This window comes from Pezoporus wallicus, unplaced genomic scaffold (assembly GCF_028554395.1).
Source record: "Pezoporus wallicus isolate ANWC-B61680 ecotype Strahan unplaced genomic scaffold, APGP_CSIRO_Pwel_v1 contig_13954, whole genome shotgun sequence".
Lineage (NCBI taxonomy): Eukaryota > Metazoa > Chordata > Aves > Psittaciformes > Psittacidae > Pezoporus > Pezoporus wallicus.
The window spans coordinates 2,065,982-2,080,187 of NW_026638000.1; the positions used below are offsets into that span (position 1 = coordinate 2,065,982).

The 14,206-nt window shown below is 44.0% G+C and overlaps 1 long non-coding RNA gene across 1 annotated transcript in view; it reads right to left on the reverse strand.

Annotated features, from left to right (window-relative positions):
* Positions 1 to 661: 661 nt before the first annotated feature.
* Positions 662 to 14,206, reverse strand: part of LOC130598847 (uncharacterized) — a 63,656-nt gene continuing 50,111 nt past the window's right edge. The window contains exons 3-4 of the long non-coding RNA XR_008972099.1: positions 3,763 to 5,603; positions 662 to 1,823 (exon numbers count right to left, since the gene is read on the reverse strand). This is a non-coding gene — a long non-coding RNA (uncharacterized LOC130598847). The remainder of the gene's footprint in view (positions 1,824 to 3,762; positions 5,604 to 14,206) is intronic.

Consider the following 14,206-nt stretch of genomic DNA (forward strand, 5'->3'; position numbering starts at 1 on the left):
ATGATGTGAAGATATATTTTTTACTTGATCTGTCCTTTTACATTTCCCTTTATCCACGATTATTGGAGGACAATGATATCTGGGAAACAAACCACAGTGAAGTTAAATCCATTTGAACACAAAGAGTTACTGTCAGTTAATCCTAAAAGAGACAATACCGATTTTTTAACTAAACTGCTTAAGAAATGAATATGTCTTGCATGCTTTCAATTTGTTTTAAATCCTAATATGCAGAGCTCTTTGCTGTTGTCTAATATTTGCATAAAATATTTAATCTTGTACTTTAAATTAATGATATTAAAGGTCTAAATGTTTGAAAAATGTTGTTGTCAGAACAATGTAATCTTTTCTCTCCAGACTTCTTCATATAATTGTGGTGCCCTCATCCTAATATACTTGTAACCTTCCTCTGCATTGTCCTGTGCTGAATGTACTCTTCAAGTACTTTCTTAATTTAGAGATTTCTACACTTTATTTTGCTTTAATGTTAAGAAGTGGGGTGGGGAAGCTCTTCTGCTCATTGGGGCATGCAGCAGAACGAAATGTTCCCCTAAACAGGCTGTGAAATGGAGTTCAGGTGTGCACACCAGTGGGGCGGTGGGATGCAGGCGTGGGGCGGTGGGATGCAAGCATGGGGCAGGGGCAGTGTGGCAGATACGGACTTGCTCTGCTCACATGGGTAAGGGGCATTTTTAATTTTGCCTGCTGTAATGGTTGTGATAAAAATATTGCTGCTCTTTTATCTTCAGCAGAGCAATTAAAGGCATGCAGGGTACTTGAAGCCTTGTAATTTTTAACCACTGGCATAGTAGGTAGAAAGAAGCATACCATTGCCATGAGGCTTTAATTAAACCATAAAAAGAATTGGAAAATGTCTTCAGGAGTACATATTAAAATAGACAAGTAGCTTCAATTCATTTTCTTAAATTTACTGAATATTGAGGAGGTTGAAAGTTTGCTGGCTTAATGTAATAGCGACATAATGCAGAGGAAGTATAAGGGAATACACCCTTTTTTTGTTGTATTTGCCCCTCATAAGTCAACTATGGCTACCGGGGGTTATGCTGAAGCAGTACAATTGGGTTACTAATTAATTAAACAAGGCAAAGCTGGTGTGTGCTCTGTGAAACACAGGAGGGTAGCCAGGCAGGTACATGGGAACACGGGGCATGGCCAGGCTGGTGCCCTCCATTGCCTGTCTGAAGCAAGGCGAGGAGCCAACATGATGAAGACATATTAATCTTAGGGAAAGAAGAGTTTCAACAAAGAAGAAGCAGACGTCAGTGTTTTGGTGCAAAGCTCACACTTTTGCGGGTGGAAGGAGCTTCGTGGTATCTGGTGTCTGCTTATAGCTGCCTACATAAAATAAATCCAGCGTGTTGTAATGTAACTCATATGCATGGGTTAAATTGTCACTGGAAATAACAGCAGCTCTTTAGCACTCCAGGGCAGTGCTCAGAACCTCCATGGTACTGGTGGGTCTCCCAGCAGCAGCGCACCACTGAGTCCTGCAGCAAAGCAGAAAACCTGCTGTCCTTTCTGGGGTGCTGCTTTGGTCTGGGAGGATTAGGAGCACCACGCTGACTGCTGTAATTCCTCAGTCACAGCTTCCTCAGCCCTGCGAGGACGTCTGCCGACAGCAGGCACTGCCAGCCAGGAGATGCTCCCCGCTGCCTTTGCAGGAGGAGATGGAGCGATTTGGAGCAGCCGCATCCGTGAGCCAAGAGCCAAGGCGCTGGCGCTGCTGGGAATGTTGCCGTGCCAGCAGCTGGGCTGTTCTTGGCTCCTTTCTTGCTCTGGAAGGGCTGCTGTTTCACCGGTGTCTGTTCAGAAGCAGTAGCAAGAGCACAGCAGCGATGTTGGAGGGGGGGGAAAAGAGCGAATTAATTCAGCTTGGAGAAACAATAGAAGAGGAAAGCAGTAAGGCAAAGAGGCACATGAAGAATCTCAAGAGCAGAAGACAGCAATATTTTCAGGGATTTATGTGGCACTAAAAGGGATGTATTATGGCAAGTAGATGAAAGGACATATTATACTGCCATATTTGATGCATGGCCACATAATCACACTAAACTGAATTTTGAATAAGAATGGAAGAAGATTCCTGTAGTCAATTGGAACTACAAGGAGAATTTAAATAGTAGACCAAATAATCTGAGAAGGCACAGCTTTTCCTTAGCTCCATGGGGTGAACACTGGCGCTGCTGAGGAGGACAGCATGGAAAATTTAATGGCAAAAGATGTCAGACTTTTTTTATCTGTTATTTCTTTATGGAGGATTTGATGATGACTCAAACCCCAGTGGCACTTCATGATATGGCTGTCCCTGAAGAAGGTGCAACATGTTTTCTGCTGGACCCTGCTTTTTGCTTGAAGTCCTCCCAACCAAACGGTGACTGTGTCCCGGTGTTTTCCTGGATTCCATTTGGTTTTCCCAGTGAAGGGCAAAGCCTCCAAGCACAATGCCAAATTTCATGAGTTTCACATGCATTTTCCCCAAATCCACGCCAAACCATGAACTTCTCATGATTAACATCTATCAGTCTGGCTTCCCTTACAAAGCTCCTGAGCCAGAGCAGAGCTTGAAAGCAACCTGGTCCAAGTCTTGTGTTTGTAGAAAAGCTCAAAACCTGGGGAATTTGGGGTTGTTTGTTCCAAACATTTCAAACAGTTCCAGTGACATCTAGTGGGGAGGAAACCCCTGTGAACGGCTCCAGCCTCACGGAAATATCCCATTATCCTTTATTTTCTTTTAACCCACTGGGCAATAGTTTCCTACTGAAAAAAAAAACTCAGATGTGGTTTGTGTGCCATACACTATGATTGAAAAATAGTTTCATAGTCCACTGAGAATTTCTCCTTTCTGGAAACATTTCATATATTAAGGACCATTTGGAATTTTCTCTGGGACATTCCGCTATATCTAAAATAAACTCATGGAAGAAGGTCATGAAGTCTTAGGGAAAAAAAAAAAAAAAGCAACAACCACCAACTCTTGGAAATTTAAATTACTCAGAAAACAACAATAAAAATCTCAGTCCAACAGTTGCAACCCTGTTAGAGAGAAATGCAACTAAATATAGTTAAAGTGGTGTAAAATTAGCTTGGAAGCAAAACCAAGTCATCTTCCTCTCCCATCTTCCACATTCCTCTGCACTCTCTCTCTCTGTATACCTTCTGCACATTTTTCTTACTGAGTTTGCTTATTAAATGAAGGGGAGGTTGCAAATATCGATCACACCTGCCTTACATGGCAAATTTTTCCTTCTATTTTACTCAGGATGAGTAAAAGCCGCTTCAGAAGCATTCTTCTTCTTGATTCCCTTTAATACCTTTTTTCCCTTCTCTACAAGGCACCGTGCAGGGGAAACCACCTAATTCTTATTTAAGAGGCAGCTCAGGCTTTAGGCTTATGAGTTACTTCTCCATCCAGTGATTGTTGCTTCTGAGCAGGTTTCCTGAATGAGGCAGATTTACCCCTAATATATGTAAGTATGGCACTTAGCTAATGAGTTAATTATTAACATCAGAGAGGTGGCAATTCAAGGTTAAGCAAGTCAGACATAAGATCTTAGTGTTTTGAAAGCAGAAAGGTTTTAACAAAGCAAGAAATGTTTTTCCTAAAATGGAGAGATCGCACCACTGACATTAGGAGTAGATTTACACTTGTATGTAGTCTTTTTGTTTCCTGATTTGGGATCATTGGATTCAGGACCTACTGCACACCGTCAAAACAATATCCAAGAACAGATTCAATACTACCTTTGAGTGGTGGTATGGGTGTTACTATATTGACCTGTCACTGAAGGAATCCCAGAAGGTCCAGAAGCATCACAGCTTTAAAAAGCACATATTTAATTCTGCAGCTTGTCCAGCCAATGCAGTCTGTGTGGATTTGCAAAATCTGCCTGAACATTTCACAAGAACTTAGTTTCTCTTGAGTTTCCAGCCCTACCCTTGATCCTGGCTGGAGCCTGGACCTGCACTCACAAATACGCATTAAAAAAGAATTAGAAACATCACTTAGCCTGGTTGTTTTTAAAAGTTTCAGTTTTATTTTGCAATAAATTTTGGATGCAGGCTCTAAGAATCATGTTCCTGTGACAAGGGCAGCTGTGTTTCAGCAAAGAAACTGCAATGAGTCACCAGTTTTCTTTCTCTCTCACATTTGTTTTCCTTAATCCAAAAAAAAAATAGTAATCTAGACTGAAAAATACAAGCTTTGCTCTTTGTGGATGGGAAAAGCAGGGAAGTTCTGTTCCCAGGTCTTGCAACGGCTTCGGTGTGTGAGCAAGACACTTCACTTCAGCTCACTGCATCTCAGCCCGTCCAGCTAAAAATGTGCCTGAACCGGTCATGGCTGAGTGATGCCCTGCAAAGGACTTGGTGATGCACGAAAAACTGACTGCTCGGATGATGTGGAGCCTCCTCTTTATTTTCAGATCACAAAGGCAGCTGAAATTCATTTCAACAGTTTTCCAAACTTTCTCTCTTTTTTTTTTTCCTCTGTAGATTATTGTTTTAGTTACCATAGAGATTTTTCAGCTCCCACCAGAAATGGAAAAGGATGCGCTGTGGAGATGCTCTCCCAACTAAATTGTCTACGGACAACTCCGAAAAATTCTAGGCTAACTAATCCCTGCTTCATCACAGTGCATTAATTCTAAATTAATTCATGCTTGGAAATCACTCTTGGTTACGCAGAGAGAAGCAAAAATATTTATGATGATATTTATGATCCTGTTTTAGTTCCTTGAGAATTCTTGGAAAATGTGTTTTGCCATTCTTCATTCTCAAATCACTGAATTATTGTATTTGTGTTGCTTTTGTGAAACAGCAAAAATGAATTCTCTTCACAGCATTAATTTGGTTTGGTCTAAGAATCGGGTTTTGCCAAGAAAAATGCACTCCTTTTAGCAAAGACTTGTCTTGGTCTCTATTGTGCATGCAAAGGCATTAAGGTCAAAGGGTAAATTTCTCTTAGTTGCAGCCTATTTCCATGAGCTGAATCTTACATGATTAGCACTATTTGGCCACTACAAGGAGAGACTGGAAAGAAAGGAAGGTCAGGTGGGTGTCTTGGGAGAAAATCAGAGAGAATTACTATAAAATATGTGCAGTTAACTGAGAAAATCAGCATCTGCTCGCTGTTTGTTTTCTTTCAGGGTTTTTTGGAATTGGAGGAAATGTTATGAACACATTGGTTTTGGTTTGGTTATAATTCTGAAGGGAGGAAGCGATGAGGATGAAGGTGGGAGCTCTGGGAATGCAAATAGGAGGCTAGTATTGACGACAGAAGCCATAACAGCAATGCTATTTTCCGTGATGACTTCAATCACATAGAAGATAAACTGGGTAAAGAGAGAAACGAGCCACCTCTCCAGGTTTCTATCAGCCCCAGTTAGGAAGCTCTTCCATGAAAATCTCCTCCACTTTCCCGAAGCATGAAGGAGCACTGGGAATTGCTGCAGCCACCCGTGACAGCAGCAGAGGCTTCCCCATCCGCGCTTCTCAGGCAGCAGCGCCTATGGTCGGGGTTCATTAGTTTTATCTCATTTGGGAGATATGGAGGTGGGGGAAGACTTTTGGAGATGCTGCCATACCTGAAACAAGCAAAACCAGCCCAGCTTCAGCTAAGGAGGCTAAGTCAAGCCCAGGAGCCTTTCTGGTCAGGTATGTGTTGAGCAAAGGACTCAAAGGGCTGATTCATCATGCAGATGGTGGGTGGTTTATATCACCAGATCTTGTTCTGTAGGAGGGCTCACATATTGTCCCCAAAACCTGATTCTGACTTACCCTTGTTTTGAACTAAGGAGCCTGCGCACTACGGAGGGGATTTAAGGCATTGATTTGGAGCAGCAGAATTCATCCTTCTCTCCAAATCTTGTAGTGCTCACAAACCATTGCATAAAACTTTTCGGTTACCTGACAATTACAGTTTTGAAAGGGCACTATTCATCTCTCCAGCTGTTCCCATGGGAATGCCTTTCCCTGATGGTCAGATCTCCTAAATCTCCCTCCTGTGGACATTTCTGCTCCTTGTTTGTCCATCAAAGCAATGAATCTTTCCTGCATGGGTTCTTCTGAGCCCTGTCTAACCACACCTATCTCACAAGTCACTCCCATAACCCATTTCTGAGTGACTCATCATAATCGATTTGGAATGGGGAATCTCTATCAGAAGCACAAAAACTCTGAGAAGGTGAGGAGCATACTCAGGGATAACAACACGCGCTGCTGTCTCACACCAGCAGCACAGGGAGCCCAGGGAAGTTTACACCTGCTTTGGAGATACTCCATTTCTGATCTGTTGATGTTTAATAGCTGTGAATATTAAGTTAATGTTAGGAAAGTTATGGGGTTTGACATTGCCTTTGGCGTTTATCATATCTATTGTCCTTCTGGGGATGCTGTGAAGTTCCTACATGAGGCCGATGAGGCAGACCACCATCCAGCCCCGCTGCCTCTAGGATGCAATAAATAAAGTGTGGGGAAAGATGCCGCAGTGCCGTACAGCGCTTCCCTCGACTTCACAGCTGCATCCAGCCCTGCTTTGCTGCTCCTCAAGCAAGAAACTCCAGTTTCTCTTCTTACTTTGATTTCCACAACCCACCCTGGGACTTGTCGCTGAGTGCCAGCACAGAAGAAAAGATCCCAGTTTGTTGCTGCTGCTATTGTGTCCATTATGAAGGTACCCCTCTACACCTCCTCAGCAGTGGCACAGATGGGAGCAATACCAGCGGTGGCAGAGGGGGGATGCTCCTCTCTCGTCCTCCTGAGGACTGAATACATCCTCCGGCATCACCCTGTAGGTTGGGCTACCACAGATGCTGTACCTCAGCTTTGCACATGTAACATCCCTGAGTGCAGGCAGGCTGTGCTCAGGCAAAAAATGATGTCAAAGAGGTACAACAAAGAGTACTGTGTTTGGCCTATCTTGCAAAAAAAAATTATGCATTGAGAAAGAACAGCACGGAAGTAGAGTAAGTGCAAAACACACAGCAAAGTGTCTCCTTGCTTCCCTGAGACAAAGGCAGACAAAATTAATCAGCGATGATTTGTTGTGCCAGAAAATGCACGCTTCTGACTATCTGTGGCAGATTATTGCCAAGGAAATAGTTCCTCAATATCCCAGACACATTCCTGACCTGTATATTATGAAGTTATTTCTGCTTTATGATTTGTAACCTGTAAAATGCCTGTGATCTTAATAAATGAGAGCTTGTTGCCTCCTGAAATCCACTGTATTTCATCTTTTGCTTTCCTCCTTTGGCAGTGTTGTTATTTAGACTGAGTTAACATTAGTATTCTCTCTGAGCATATACACTTCCATGAATTCGATATCATCGCTGTGAGCTAGCACCCTTAGGAGGCTATGACACCATCCATATGACATATGATCATGGGTGGAAACATAGCCAGAGGCTTTATGGAAAACACTGAGGATTTCCTAACCTGTACCTTTCATTTTCCTTTCCCCACAAGGAAATATTCTGGACTTTTTTTAATTGCTTAATCGAGCTTATGACCCACAACTAGTTCTTGAAACTTAATAGTAAACCCATGGAAAGTAAACTATGCAGGGCTGCCTTATCAAAAGTCTTCCTGTATTACAGTTCAAATTGCCTAAGGTACAGCCTGACACAGCTTCTGAAAACCATAGAATCCCAGCCTGGTTTGTGTTGGAAGGGACCTTAAAGCTCCTCCAGCCCCAACCCCTGCCACGGGCAGGGACCCCTTCCACTAGAGCAGCTTGCTCCAAGCCCCTGTGTCCAACCTGCCCTTGAACACTGCCAGGGATGGGGCAGCCACAGCTTCTCTGGGCACCCTGTGCCAGCGCCTCAGCACCCTCACAGGGAAGAGCTTCTGCCTAAGAGCTCATCTCAGTCTCCTCTCTGGCAGGTTAAAGCCATTCCCCTTGGCCTGTCCCTACAGGCCCTCATAAAAACAATAAATAAAAATATTAAAATTAATAAAAGTAAATAGAAATAAATATGAATATACTTATAATAATATAATGATACAATATGATAGTAAAATGAATGGAATGTAAATAAATAAATATAGAAAATAGTAAATTAAATGAAATAATAAGATAAATTAGCTAAAATGAAATTAAAAATAAAATAAAATAGTAAAAATAAAATAATAAAAGAAAATAAATAAAATAAAAAGAAATAAAAATAAAAATAAAATGTCTTATTCTCTGTCCACGTACAGAAACTTTTCTTGCTGTTTACGGGAGTTTTGTGTGGCAGGAGAGAGAACAAGGGTGCTGCTCTCAGGGGTGCCCATCCATCCTATGTGCATCTCACTAGAGCCCCTGGAGCTACCCAAAGCCACCCCCAGTCAGACACACGGGAAAATCACTTCACAGAAAACCCAGCGCATGAATCCCCTCCATGCCATGGATGCAAACAGCACAAAAGGCTGCAACTTGTCTGTACTCTTAGAAATTAAACGACAGCAGAAGTCATTTAGAAACCAAACCTCCCACCCCGCACTCATGGGAGTGAGGCATGAGCCGGGGCGAACGCTCCGACCCTTCCCTGATCCAAATGAGTGCATCCGTTTTCAGCTCCCGATGTTTTTAATAGAAAATGGGAATGCAATTGTGTTATTAGGAGCTGGATAATGCCTGAGCATGGGAGTTGTTGTGTTAATGGGCTGTGGGGTGTGTGGGAGAGGGCAGCGCTGACCCCCCGATCCGTAAAACAGCTCCAGCCCCTACAAGCCTTGGAAATCCAGACATCTCCCTGGAAGCCTTTTACGAGTGCATATGGAGAAACTGTAGAAAATATAACTGTTTGTGAATAAAATGGAAATTAGTGCTGTTGTGTTCACCTGTAAGTTTTTCTTTAAAGCCAGTGATTGCATTTGAAACCTGCAATTCTCAACAAAAAGAGGAAAGTTCAGTGCTGATTGCTGGATATTTGGACCTCCCAGTGCAAACATTAACTGGCTGAGAGGCACTCTGGAATGTAATGAAGGAAACAATACTGGGAAAGGAGCCAAACGCAGAAACACTGGCGCCTGCAACCTAGGGATTTGCCTCCTAGTAATAGGAGCTGAACAAGGCCCAGCACTTCTGTTAGGCTGGAAATGACATACTGTGATCCTTGACTTAGCCAAAGGGATTTTAAATGGAGGAAAGAGCTGGCAAGACAAAATCTCCTGCACTTTTCACAGTGTTTTCTAAAACAAGCAAAGGAAATCAGGAGAAAAGACTGTAGTCTATTACATTTGATCCAGTTAAGTCAAGAGTGGAAGCTTTTTAACTGCTGTTATTATTTCTTATACTTTCTCATCATGTCACACCACCCAGAAAGCACAGACATAAAGCAGAAACTTGAAACTGCTTTCATTCAAGAAGAAGGGCACCCCAACATTGCGTTATTGACAGGAGGGCTGAAAAAACTGACAGCTGCAGAAATTGTACAGTTGAAGTTCAATTCCCAGGAGCGGGAACAATATACTGATGGTATTAATTCCGTTTGGAATTGTTAAAATAAGAAAAGGTTATGGGCTGAGGAAGGGACCTGTGCAGGGTTTTTTTTCCTTTTCCTTGTAACAAAGGCGAACCTTCCTTCTTCCCTGGTGTCCTTGGACTGTCATCTCCAACCTTTTGAAACTGTATCTGATTATCCATGTGGCAATTAATCATAATTAAGCAGGCTTGAGATTTGGAAAGGTACAAAGAAGGTGGCTATAGATCTGGCTTTTGTCCTGAGTAACCTCTTTTATTTTTTTTCCCCCCTCTTTTTTTGGCTGCTGAATCCTGGGTTTGGAGCCATAAGAGGGAGGACTGAAAAACTGGGAAGGGAAAAAAAAAAACAGAGAGGCAGAGAAAACAGCGTGTGTGTGTGTGTGTGCATGTGTGTGTGTTTTAACATCAGAGCCCTGAGCATCCTGGTTGCTCTTTCTGTCTCTTTTTGGGCACCGCAGTCCCTAGAAACTAAGTCCCAGCAAACTTGGAAGCAGCCCGTTTCCAAGAGGAAGCTAGGTAACAAATTACCTTTCTAATGCCAAGTGATTTGGATCCATTCTTACAAACCAGATTTTTTCAATTTATTACAGGAAAACATTCAATCATTATACGCTGGCACTCAGTCTGGGGCACATGGAATACCATTCTACCCACTCCACCCACATCCAGTTTTTAAAGGCTTAGTAAGCCCAGAATGTCTTCTTATTAAATGTTTTATACATTTATAATTAAAATACTGGGCTGGCATTAGAATCATTTTAACAGATGTAACCTGACACAGGCTTTCTCTGCCCAGGGTCAGGCTGGGAAACAATGGCTTCTTTAACTCCTGAGTTCTGCTCAGGTTTCTGTTTGCACATGGGTCCAATTTGTCCCATTTATGATTAGGTTTAAGTAAGTTGATGTGCTATTTATTTAGGAGAATTGCCATTTCAGACTATTACCATATTCCCCTACAATATACATTACAGTGTGGTCTATGCCTGCACTGTCCATTATTAGGTTATTATAGTCCCGAATATGGTCCCAATTCACCAAAACAACAACAACTAACTTGATTCAGGCATTAAGTGATTTACTGCAGCTCTTTACGTTGGAATTAATGTACATACTGCTTGCAAAAGCCAACATCCCCCCCCTCTTCACCCCCAACCCTGAAGGCTTACAAGGGCCATGTGCTGGCATGTGAAAGAGACTTAAATGTCTGTGTAATTGATTTAAACATCAAGTATGAATGCTGGACAGGGAAAACCAAAGGGGCAGGGTCTGCTGGCTTGCAAAATACCAGATCAAGGTGCTGCTCAAGGGTGGTGGGATTGGGCTTATCTGTGGGAGATGCTGGGAAGACCTCACTAGCCATCTACTCCTTCCCCATCCCATGGAACAGAGAGCCTGAGTTTATCTCTGTTACTAATAAAATGTGCTCACTTCATCTTTGACACAGCACCGAGGCAAGAGTGGGTATAATTTATAGTGACTGGCCTAAGCCATGTGGCCGTTTCTTTGCACTCCCCCTTCCCTGACACAAAACCCTACCCCTGCCTTACAGGAAGAGGTTTATTGAAACCAAAGCCCTTTTCAGCAGCTCTTCAGCTCCCCCCAGCTGTGGCAATCCAGGCCGGTCCCCTGCCAAACTGCAAGTCGCCTTTCCCCGTGCCATAGGCATCGCAGAATCATAGGATGAACCAGGTTGGAAAAGACCTTTAAGTTCATCAAGTCCTGCTGTGTGCCATGAGCAAGCGCCCATCAGCTTGGGTGGACAGTCTTCCCATGAGGAAGCGTGAAATTCATTGACTCCCAGCCTCAGCAAGTGACTGCTTTTCTGCTCAAGGGTAAACCAGCTGGAATTCACATAAGAATAAATTAATAACCACAAGGCTGGTGCGCTCCAAAAGCTACAATAAAATAGCAGCCGAGCAGAAAACAGCTCTTTCGCGTCCACCATCTCTCCCTGGCACGTGTTCCTCTTCTTTCATTTGCAATGAAGTCATTGGTCACTTCTTTCTTCATCAGGGAAAACAGCTAGGAGGTTCCCCATCTCCTCTTGAAAGGCTTCACTTCGGAGTTCTAGGCACAAACGCTGCACCCAGGAAGGAGAGACAGTGCTTTCATACCCACTCTGTCTTGGGTTTACTGCTCATTTCATGATGGGCACCTACTGAATGTTGTGCATGGGCACGATAAGGTGACAAATTCTGGCTTTTGGGACTAGGAGGGTGACCACAAGTGTGGCTGTTGGTATCATGACCCTGAGGAGCAGTGATTAAAGATGTTCAAGGACCCTCAGCCAGGCAGAGGAGCCTGTGGTGGGGCAGCATGCAGGAATTGATGTAGTGCCCCATCCTGATACTAAGCTGTGTTGAGAGAGAACCTGACATGGCAATAATGCTGCAACAAAGAAGCATAAAAAGACTGGGAAAATAAGGATGGCTTTCCAGTTCTGGTGCACACTCAGCTCAAGCAGCATCAGTGAGACCAAGCAGCATGCTGCGTTACTGCAACAGGAGAAGGGGAGATACAGCTTGCTCTGAACTTGGAGTTTATCACAGTGACTACTGAAGAAATTCACTTCCAGGCCAAGGCTAAGGCTGTGAATGGAGATGAAACCTGAGCTTGCTGCTTGTACATCTCAGAAGAGAGGTAACAAGAAGCTGTAAGATGTACTACCACTGCAGACAAGGAAAGCCTTAAGATTTCGGACTCAATCCCTGCCTTCTCCACAGGCATCCAACACACACAACTCCTGTCCAGCTGCAGCATGCACAAGAAGACCACTATTTCTGAGCCTGCAAGTCACCCAGTTAGTAAATCACAGATATACCTGGTTCAATTTACACTTATGTGTCGCGTGATCTGTCCTGAGAGTAACCTGTTAATAAATTAAACTGAGCCCCAAAAGAGGTTAGAAAATGAAGTTAAATGCTTCACCATCTGGGACTCAACCATGGCTAGATTCAATACTTGGAGTAATGGGAAGGTAAAAAGCAATTGTGGTGCATTTGCCACTGTTTCATTTCATTTCTTTCACAGAGATAACAAGATGATAGAATAACTTCACTTATTCTTTTCCTTTGAGCAGGGGCTTTAAGCTGTCTTACCTAGACATCCCCAGGAAAACAACGCGCTTAACACCTTTAAAATGACCAGCCTGGAGTCCATGAGTTTTTCTGCCTTTTGGAGGTGAAGGAGCTTTTGCAATTCGGGATTCCTGACTGTCTCCTCCAGTGCTTCAGCCATCCACAGAGCTGAGCTCCCACTTGCCTGAGGCCACATTGGTTTAGGACCCCTTCCAGGTCGTTTGGAGCCTGCTCCAGACACAGAGCCACATAATGGAGAGCTATGAGAACCTGGGAAAACCTGCTTGGCAAAACCCTCCTTTTTTTTTCTTTTTTTCTCCCCTTTTAGTTAAAAAAAAAAAAAATAAATACCTGCTTTACTTTTTTCCCTCCAGAAAAATCCCTAAATTGACCAAATTCATGAATCTCGCCTGGGTTTGATTAAAGCCAATAAGGAATTTTAACCTGAAGAGGGAAAAATCAGGGTAGCAAGAAAAAACATTGGGTGGTTTTGGGGGATTTTTTCAATCATGCTCTGGACTCCTGGGCACAGCCCACCCTGTGCACAGCCACTGGCACGTGCTGCCTTCTGCAGATGGATCACAAGCGGCACACACAGCCCTGCAGAGCTGGCACGCAGCGGCTGGCATCGCGCTTGCCAGCTCGGCTCTGTTTTGGAGGAGATGGCACACTGCTCCTCCATAGGGAAAAGGGGGGGGAGACCTCCGTGGGCACTAGCAGCATCCCCACAGAGTAGCTGCAGAGCTCATCATGGTCCCCAAGCCCTTTCCAAGGTGGCAGCAGGCATGCTGCCTCAGGGGATGCTTTGGCTTTATTATCCTCCTTGTAAATCTGATCTCCTTAATTTTGCTGGGGTAGCAGTGCCTGCTGCAGGGACAGGGCTCTGGTCGTGCCAGCACCGCAGGGATTCATTATGAGAGATGCTGAGCACAACCCAATCCACTGCTCCCTGCTCACCAGCACACTGGGGTCTGAGCCAGGCAAAGGGTGGAGAATGCTAAGCCCCCCATAGGGTGTAACAGGGCTCCCTCTGTAGCTTGGCCACATAGACTATTCCTGCTGAACGTTTCCTTAAAGATGTTTATGACTATGACCTCGTGTGGGTGAGGATCACACTTGGGTTTGAGTCTGGCTTTCCCTACAAAGCTTGGGCTTAGAGTAATGTGGGGAGGTGTTTCCCATCCTGACTTCTGCTTTTTCCTTGCACACATGGGGTGGCAGAGGGTCAAAACTATATATCCTGACAGCTGAGAAGATGGACAGAAGAAACAGCAGGAAAGCACAGGAGAAGAAAGTCTCAGGGAGGCAGACAGCTGAGCTCTGCTTAGAAATGTCTGCAGAGCATATGCCCGGCACCACAACCGCTGCAACGCTCCTGCCCTGCAGCCTTGGGGACCTCTGATGTAAAGATGAAAGCCAGAACAACTGAAATGCTGTGGGCAGACAGCAGGAGGAATGGAAACCTGGGGTGACTTGGGTTGGGAAGTAAATGGAGCCCCACCTCCTGCTCGGAGCAGGACCAGAGTGAGTTGGCTGTGAGCGAGCAAAAGCAGGGTGGTGGGTGTGCCATTAAATTTCCCCAAGGCTCCTTACACCCAAGTAGCGCTATTAAACCAAGTGTAATATGGCTTTTTGTTCCCAC